This window comes from Macaca fascicularis, chromosome 11, assembly GCF_037993035.2.
Source record: "Macaca fascicularis isolate 582-1 chromosome 11, T2T-MFA8v1.1".
Classification (NCBI taxonomy): Eukaryota; Metazoa; Chordata; class Mammalia; order Primates; family Cercopithecidae; genus Macaca; species Macaca fascicularis.
In genome coordinates this window covers 102,182,647-102,192,500 of record NC_088385.1, presented here as the reverse complement: position 1 = coordinate 102,192,500, position 9,854 = coordinate 102,182,647, and the positions used below count along the sequence as shown (strand labels likewise).

General features: G+C 42.6%; 1 protein-coding gene and 1 pseudogene across 7 annotated transcripts in view; one reads left to right on the top strand and one right to left on the bottom strand.

The window, feature by feature from the left end:
* FGD6 (FYVE, RhoGEF and PH domain containing 6) overlaps positions 1 to 9,854 on the top strand; it is a 132,282-nt gene that overhangs the window by 85,163 nt on the left and 37,265 nt on the right. The gene's annotated exons all lie outside the window — the stretch shown is intronic.
* Positions 1,130 to 1,730, bottom strand: LOC102138985 (large ribosomal subunit protein eL14 pseudogene; annotated as a pseudogene).

The window sequence follows — 9,854 nt, the reverse complement described above, 5'->3', positions numbered from 1 at the left end:
ACCTCCGCCTCCTGGGTTCAAGCGATTCTTCTGCCTCAGCCTCCTGAGTAGCTGGGATTACAGGCACGTGCCCCCATGCCTGGCTAATTTTTGTATTTTTAGTAGAGACAGGGTTTCACCATATTGGCCAGGCTAGTCTCGAACTTTCACCATATTGGCCAGGCTGGTCTTGAACTCCTGACCTCGTGATCCACCCGCCTTGGCCTCCCAAAGTGCTGGGATTACAGACGTGAGCCACCCTGTCTGGCCACTAATAGATGACTCTTTTTTAAAAACCCTTACAGAAAACTTCTGTTTAGCAAGTATTTATTTTAAAATCTAGGGTTAATTGTATGTATCAAAGTTATTTTAACACTTTCTCTAAGGCAGAACTTGATTTAAAAAAAAAAAGTAGGGCTGTCCTGGACTCCAGCCAAGGAATCTAGTTATCTGGTTTCTAACGAACCCAAAGGTCTCTGATATAAGGCAGTTCCATCCATGTAAATTAGAAAGATAATACTATTCAGAATTCAGAAATCATGTTGTAATTTGCTCTGCTCTTGTTCTGTTGCAATTCTTTTTTTTTTTCTTTTTTTTTTTTTTGAGACCAAGTCTCACTCTGTCATCCCGGCCGGAGTGCAGTGGTGTGATCTCAGCTCACCACAACTTCCGACTCCTGGGTTCAAGTAATTCCCCCACCAAAGCCTCTCAAGTAGCTGGGATTACAGGTGCCCACTACCATGTCTGGCTAATTGTTATTGTTGTGTTTTTTCTTTTTTTTTTTTTTTTTTTTGAGACAGAGTCTCACTCTGTCGCCCAGGCTAGAGTGCAGTGGTATGATCTCGGCTCACTGCAACCTCCACCTTGCAGGTTCAAGCAGTTCTCCCGCCTCGGCCTCCCAAGTAGCTGGGATTACAGGCATGTGCCACCACTCCCAGCCGATTTTTTTGTATTTTTAGTAGAGACAGGGTTTCACCATATTGGCCAGGCTGGTCTTGAACTCCTGACCTCAAGTGATCCACCTGCCTCAGCCTCCCAAAGTACTGGGATTACAGGTGTAAGCTACCATGCCTGGCCTTTGTTTTGTTTTGTTTGTTTGTGTTTGTTTTTGTTTTTCAAAAAGAACCATATTACTTTTTATAATTGCCTCTTATGCTTTCTTGCCAGGTGCCTTTGGAGCAGGTGCTTTCTGGGCTGGAGCTTTTTGACCCTTCTGAGTTTTTGGAGGGGGTGCTGCCTTCTGTCGTATGGCTTTCTGGGCAGGAACCTTCTGGGCTGGAGCCTTCTTGCCCACAGCAGTCATCTTTTTTTGCTGTAACTTTAGCAGCAGCTGCTTTTTTGGGAGAAGCTTTCATGCCTTTTGAAGCTTCTTTACTTGATGTTTTATTATTCTGTCTCTCATTTTCTTTGCCTTCATTACTTTAAAATGATCAGAATCTGTCATCTTGGCTTTCCTTTCTCTGGCTTCAATCTTTTTGGCCCATCTTGTGGCTGCCCATTTTGTATTGATGTCTGCCTTCTGCCAGGCTTGTGGGACATACTTCTGGCGGGAACCGTGTGGAAACTTGAGGATGAAATCAGCAAGCTGCATGTACTTGAAAGGCATGGCCTGCCTCCTCACTTGAGTGCAAGGTCCGCCAACCAAAGCCCTGTTCTGATCGGTAACCTATGATCACAATTAATTTTCCAGCATGAGGTCCAAAGGAGATGTAGGCTACCCAGCCAACCTCCACAAAGCGCCTGAACACCATCTTGGTGGCGTTTGGCGAGAAGGAATTCATTTTTAATTGTAGTTGTGAACAAAGTATTTTGAGAGATAGTATTGAATAAATTGTATCCAGGTATCCACAACATTATAAATATGTATTTATTTATTGAGACATGGTCTTGCTCTGTCGCCCAGGTTGGAGTGTGGTGGCAGGATCATGGCTTACTGCAGCTTCAACCTTCCAGACTCAAGAGATTCTCCCACTTCAGCCTGCCAAGTAGCTGTGGCTATAGGCATGCACCACCATACCCAGCTAATTTTTTCTTTTTTTTTTTGTAGAGATGGGATCTCATTATGTTGCCCAGGCTTGTCTTGAATTCCTGGGTTCAGGAGATCCTTACACCTCAGCCTCCTAAAGTGCTGGAATTACAGGCATGAGCCACTACGCCCAGCCGTCCATGAAATATTTTAATGCTATGGAAAGTGTTTAGGGCATATGAGCTAAGCACATTTCATCATCACTTCTTGGCCTTTTGGCTAAGATCAAGGGTAGCACATTTCATCCACCTGTTTTATTAGCTTAGAGCTTTTAAATGTAATCTTAGTTTCTCTGTAGAACAATGGTTCTTAAATTTTTTTGTGCCTGGATTCTTCTGGCAATCTGATATAGCCTATGAGCGCTTCTCAGAATAATTTTTTTTAAGTGCTAAAAAAATTACATAAGATTAAAGGGAAACCAATTGGGCTGAAGTACAGTTATTAAAAAAAATTTTTTTTTTTTTACTATACCACAATCACAGTAATAAAATATTTTTTAATTGTGACATAGTAATTAATGCCTTTACTTCTTTAGTACTGCATTAAATAAGATCTGGTGGCAGATGTAATAACTACCATGATTTTGAGGTAGGGGTGGGAAGAGTGCTGAGAGGGGTAAGATGTCTGCCACAACTGTAATATGCTATAAAAATATCTGTGGTGATAAAGTCACAGATATCACAGATACTGTTGTGGTTTGCACCTCCATTTATGATGGGAGAAAATCCTATTTTTCACCTAGAGGTTAGTGAAAATAGGATGGGTTTGTTTGTGTGCCTCTTTTTGCCATCCAGATTTGCAGATACCCCGATTTCTACCCATGGACATTGCTACAAAGCCATTCTTTTTCCACTTCTAAGTGCAGATTTGACCCAGATTTCCTGCAAGTAGCCAAATGCCTCTATTGCTGGGACTTGTCTTGGCAGAGCTATAGCAAGCAGAATGTGTTGCTAAAGTTTCTCTGGCAGTTTTTGTCAGAATCAGGGGCTCTCATCAGGACCTGTTTCAGTTGGAGAAAACACTGAACTTTAGTCAAATTTGAACTGTGGTACTTATATTTGCTTTATTCTTCGCTTGGCTGTTGGGTAATAAAATGTGCTTATCTCCCTAAACCTAAGTTTGCTTGTTGATACTCAGGGTGGTACAAACCAAATATGGGTAAGAACTTCTTTTAAGTGTAGCTTGACTGTGCCAAGCCCATTTCCGTACACTTAAGATTCCTGCTTAATAAACTGGCAGCTACTAGAAAAAGTATCCACTAAGAAGAGCAGTCTCAGGCCAGGCACAGTGGCTCACGCCTATAATCCCAGCTCTTTGAGAGGCCGAGGCAGAAGGATCCGTTGAGCTCAGGAGTTCGAGACTAGCCTGGGCAACATAGGGAGACTTCGCTTCTTTAAAAAAAAAAAAAAAAAATTAGCCGTGCATGGTGGCACACACCTGTAGTCTCAGGCACTCGGGAGGCTGAGACAGGAGGATAGCTTGAGCCCAGGAGGTCGAGGTTGGTCAAGGCTGCAGTGAGCCATAGAACTCCAGCCTGGGCAACAGAAGGAAACCCTGTCTTTAAAAAAAAAAAAAAAAAAAAAAAAAATTGAAGAAAGGCAGTTTCAGACAAGTCAAGTCAAAATAGTGTATATCGACTTTTGCAGTTTGCCTCTCCTTAGGACATTCTGGATATGCCTAGCTGGACTATCCCATTAAAAAGAGACCTAGGGAGATACCATCTATCATGAGATCTGTGTCAAAATTTTACCTTAGGATGAGCCTGGAGTTGGGTTTCGTTTGTGAGTTCTGTGGGGATGCCGCCTCAGGACCAGGGTTGTGTCAAAGTCTAGAATAGACCAGGGCTTCCTTACATAATTCTTGGACAAGGATGTCTGCCTGTGCTTCAAATCTAGCCTGCACTTTCCTTGCCATGTTTTGTTCTCTGGCAAGGAGGGGGTGCATTGGCCCAGGAAAGGGACCTTTTCTAATTCACAGAAAGGCAACGCGAGAGCCCAGAAAGATCACATTTTCTTTTTTTTTTTTTGACACAGAGTCTCACTCTGTCGCTCAGGCTGTACAACCTCCACTTCCCAGGTTCAAGCGATTCTCCTACCTTAGCCTCCCGAGTAGCTGGGACTGCAGGCGCATGCCACCAGGCCCAGCTAATTTTTGTATTTTTATTAGAGACAAGGTTTCACCATGTTGGCCAGGCTGGTCTCAAATTCCTGACCTCATGTGATCTGCCCACTTTGGCCTCCCCAAGTGCTGGGATTACAGGCATGAGCCACTGTGCCCCTCCTGAGGTCACATTTTCTAACTTAGGCAAGCACCACCTCTATAAGAGGTGGCTCTAGGCCACATACATAGTCAAGGACTAGAATTAAATGAGTATTTGAGAAGCAGAAGAATTAGCGCCAAAGGCCAGAGCAATTTTTTTTTTTTTTTGAGACTGAGTCTCACTCTGTTGCCCAGGCTAGAGTGCAATGGTACAATCTCAGCTCACTGCAACCTCTGCCTCCCGGGTTCAAACAGTTCTCCCACCTGAGCCTCCCGAGTAGCCAGAATTACAGACGTGATCCACCACGCCCAGCTAATGTTTGTATTTTTAGTAGAGACGGGATTTCACCACATTGGCCAGGTTGGTCTCAAACTCCTATTCTCAGGTGATCCACCTGCCTCAGCCTTCCAAAGTGCTGGGATGACAGGTGTGAGCCACTGCGCCCAGCATACCAGATCTTGTTCTAGGTGCAGGGGCTATAACAATAATTAAAATCAGGCTTTCTGTCCTCAGGAAGGCCACAGTTTTAGCATTTGTGCATAAAATGATACCTTATACTATAGTACCATTTACTTAGCTTCTAATATATTCATGACGTTACATATTCTCATTATAGTTAACTTCGAATTTTGGAGTTTTATCATTACTTGTCAAAATGATGTTGTGCATAGAAATAAATAGGATATGTACATTGTTAAATAATAATTCTGGGAGGCAAATGCCAGTCCATACATATTCTAAGGCGTCAACAATTAAAGTTACACAATACCACTGCACGAATAGATCTATTGATTTTTTTATAAAAGGAATTATTCTTTATGGAATAAGGAAGTAACTTGAAATTGACTGTGTTTATAGGAATCTAATGTATGACAAAGTAGGAAACCCAAGACAATATGAAAAGAAAAGATTGTTTATTGAATAACCTATTAATAATTTGAAAAATAGCCAGCATGGTACAACCTCATTTCTACTAAAAGTACAAAAATTAGCTGGGCGTGGTGACACACATCTGTCGTCGCAGCTACTGGGGAGGCTGAGGTAGGAGAATCCCTTGAACCCAGGAGGCGGAGGTTGCAGTGAGCCATGATCATGCCACTACATTCCCACCTGGGCAACGGGAGAGACTCCATCTCAAAATAACAATAATTTGAAAAACCAATCAAGATCCCTACATTAATATATATACTACAAATAGAATCAGAACTAAATATGAAGAATTATAAAATCGGCTATTTATTGAAACTCTAAAATGAACGGGAGGAAAGATAGTTTTGTAGGCCCAGAAAAATAAAGCAATTATAAAGGAATATATATCTTTCTTTTTTTTTTTTTTTTTTTTTTTTTCTTGAGGCAGAGTTTCACTCTTATTGCCCAGGCTGGAGTGCAGTTACGCAACCCTGGCTCACTGCAACCTCCGCCTCCTGGGTTCAAGCAATTCTCCAGCCTCAGCCTCCCTAGTAGCTGGGATTACAGGTGCCCACCACCACGTCCGGCTAATTTTTTGTATTTTCAGTAGAGATGGGGTTTCACCACGTTGGCCAGGCTGGTCTCGAACAACTGACGTCAAGGGATCTGCCCGCTTCAGAGTGCTGGGATTACAGGGGTGAGCCACAGCACCCAGCCTGTAAATGAAAATATTGACACTTTTCATTTTATTTTATTTATTTTATCTTTTGAGGCACCTTTGCACCATATAGTAACATTAAAATATTATAAAAGTTTAAAATATAGTCAAAGTAAAAAGGCAAATAGCACATCAGAAAATGTACCTTTAGGAAATTTTCATTTCAGTACAAATACTAAAAATAGACATCTAGACTAAAAATATGAATAAATATGACTTAGAAAAAAAGCACATAATAAATATATCGTGGTGTATCATGTCCTTCGAGGGATAAATATCAAATAAAACAGATTATCAGTTTACTAGCAACAAAAAACAACACACAAAACTAGCATTTACTAAAACTGGTGTTCTCATATATTTATATTTAAAATTTTCACATCCCTTTAGGAAAGGTTTTTTGTGATATGTATCAAGCACTCAAAAATAATTTAAAAAAAATTTTTTTTTTTTTTTTTTGAGACGGAGTCTCGCTCTGTTGCCCAGGCTGGAGTGCAGTGGCGCGATCTCGGCTCACTGCAAGCTCCGCCTCCCGGGTTCACGCCATTCTCCTGCCTCAGCCTCCTGAGTAGCTGGGACTACAGGCGCCTGCCACCGCGCCCGGCTAATTTTTTGTATTTTTAGTAGAGACGGGGTTTCACCGTGGTCTCGATCTCCTGACCTTGTGATCCACCCGCCTCGGCCTCCCAAAGTGCTGGGATTACAGGCGTGAGCCACCGCGCCCAGCCTTAAAAAAATTTTTTTTTTTTTTGTTGAGATGGAGTCTAGCTCTGTCACCCAGGCTGGAGTGCAGTGGTGCAATCTCAGCTCACTGCAACCTGTGCCTCCAGGGTTCAAGCAATTTTCCTGCCTCAGCCTCGCGAGTAGCTGGGATTATAGGCACACACCACCATGTCCTACCAATTTTGTATTTTTAGTAGAGACAGGATTTCGCTATATTGGCCAGGCTGGTCTTGAACTCCTGACCTCAGGTGATCTACTTCCCTCACCCTCCCAAAGTGCTGGGATTACAGGCATGAGCCGCCATGCCCAGCCTAAAATTTTTTTTAACTTTAGTTTTTTTCTATGTCACAAATCATGAAGCAAAAAAAAATTATTCTCCTTGATCCCAAGGAAAGAATCTGAAATATGGAAGAAAGCATGCTTTGTTTATTTATTTATTTTAATTTTTGTTTGTTTGTTTTGAGACGAACTCTCAATATGTCGCCCTTGCTGGAGTGCAGTGACACGATCTCGACTCACTTCAACCTCCACCTCCCGGGTTCAAGCAATTCTCCTGCCTCAGCCTCCTGGGTAGCTAGGACTACAGGCACATGCCACCACCCCCGGCTAATTTTTGTATTTTTAGTAGAGACGGGGGTTTCACCATGTTGGTCAGCGTGGTCTCGAACTCCAGACCTCGTGATCCTCCCGCCTCGGCCTCCCAAAGTGCTGGGATTATAGGCTTGAGCCACTGCGCCTGGCCTATTTTTTAATTTTTATTTTTGTTTTTTTGAGACAGAGTCTTGCTCTGTCACCCAGGCTGGAGTGCAGTGGCACAATCTCGGCTCACTGTAACCTCTGCCTTCTGGGTTCAAGCGATCCTCCTGCCTCCACCTCCCTAGTAGCTGGGATTACTGGTGTGCGCCACTACCCCCAGCTCATTTTTGTATTTACAGTAGAGAGAGGTTTTTGCCATGTTGGCTAGACTGGTCTCAAACTCCTGACGTCAGTTGATCTGCCCACTTCGGCCTCCCAAAGTTCTGAGATTACAGGTATGAGCCACCGCAGCTGATGGTACTAATCAGTGTTACTTATAATCCAAACCCATTAACTTACAAAAGTAAAAGAGAACAGTATTTATAATTATGCCTGGACAGCAGGTATAAGGCAAGATCATATGGGGAAATTAGGATGTATTGCCATCCTACTTATATAAATAGGCAAAACAAACTAAATGCACTAAAGAGCTAATAGAATATCTAAGCACTGTATGATATACCCCAGGATGGTTTTTAAGTCAAATCAAGCATTTATAAAAGCAAGGAAATAGTTTAGTAATTGTTTTTCTCAAAGAGGTGTTCATAGTTTAAGTTTTCCTCATTATTTAATTTTTCAAATTTTTCATTTTTTATTTTATTATTGGACAAAATATATTTCATGATATTTTAGAATGAAAACAGTTTTCATTCTTGTTCAACCTAGTTATTTTATGTATGAGGATATCAACACAAAAAAATGCTACGGGGCATGGCCAAAGTCCCATGCCTCGACTAGACATGGCTGGACCAGGCAGAGTAAGCATTTCTGTCTTTATTGTCATCCTCATCATCATCATCATCATCATCATCATCATCTAAAGACTTAGAGATGGGTCTCACTGTGTGCCCAGGCTGTATCTTCCCACCTCGGCCTCCCATAGTGCTGGGATTACAGGCATGAGCCATTGCATCTGGCCGTCTTCTAATTCCAGAGCAAGGGCTCTTGACCACTTCACCAAGCTGCCTTGAAGTGTACTTGATGCTTGTTTTTGGTATTTAAAATGATCAGTACTTTGTTTCACAAGTCAGGCTAATTTTAGGTTGTTTCTCACAAAATCTGAAACTTCGTAAAATTTTACAAAGGCATATTGAGTTAGACTTACTTTTCTCTGGATCCCATAATTCTGTATATGTTGCTGATCCCACTACATATTTATGGAGGAAAGACGAAATCTGAAAAATACAAAGCAAGACATGTTCTCAAATTCAAAACACTTGACTTTGGAATGTTATCCCTCCTATACACTCATTTCCTCTGTGCTTTGCTGCCAAACATTTCTCAGTGCACAGTCCAGGAATCTGACTGGGTGTTGAATGCAAAAAGTCCCAGATTCCCACAGATGACTAGTTTTTAGTAATGGTTAACAGTACTTCCGCCTAGTTTCTGCTCTAAGTTGGTTATTTATTGATTAGGTAATCAATGAGTGGTGGTAAGGCTCCCTGGGAACCCTTATACAGAAAACTTAGATCTCCAACAAGATATAGTATATATTGGGTCCTCATCCATTCTCTCTTCTTTTTTTTTTTTTTTTTTTTTTTTGAGACAGTCTCGCCCTGTCATCCAGACTAGAGTGTAGTGGCATGATCTCGTTTCACTGCAAACTCCACCTCCTGGGTTCAAGCAATCCTCTTGCCTCAGTCTCCTGAGTAGCTGGGATTACAGGTGCCCGCTACCACACCTGGCTAATTTTTATATTTTTCGTAGAGATGGGGTTTCACCATATTGGCCAGGCTAGTCTCAAACTCCTGACCTCAAGTGATCTGCACATCTCAGCCTCCCAAAGTACTGGGATTACAGGCATGAGCCACTACGCCCGGCCTTGGGCATTTTTTGTTGTTGGTGGTGTTCCTGAGACAAAATCTTGCTCTGTCGCCCAGGCTGGAGTGCAGTGGCGCGATCTCAGCTCACTGCAATCTCTGCCTCCCAGGTTAAAGCAAGTCTCCTACCTGAGCCTCCCGAGTAGCTGGGATTACAGGCATGCACCCCCATGCCTGGCTAATTTTTGTATTCTTAGTAGAGACGGAGGTTTCACCATGTTGGCCGGGCTGGTCTCAAACTCTTGACCTCGTGATCTGCCCACCTCGGCCTCCCAAAGTGCTGGAATTACAGGCATGAGCCAGCGTGCCCGGTGACCTTGGGCATTTTATATGAGAACAAAATTAACTTGTACTGGCACCATGGCTCACACCTATAATCCCAGCACTTTGGGAGGCCAGGGTGAGAGAATCACTTGAGTTCAGGAGTTCAGGACCAACCTGGGCAACATAGACCTCTTCTCTACAAAAAAATCAAAAACTTAGCCCAACATGGTAGTACAGGTCTGTTGTCCTAGCTACTTGGGAGGCTGAGGTGTGGGACAACCACTTGAGCCCGGGAGATCAAAGCTACAATGAGCATTGATCACACCACTGCACACTCCAGCCTATGCAACAGAGCGAGAC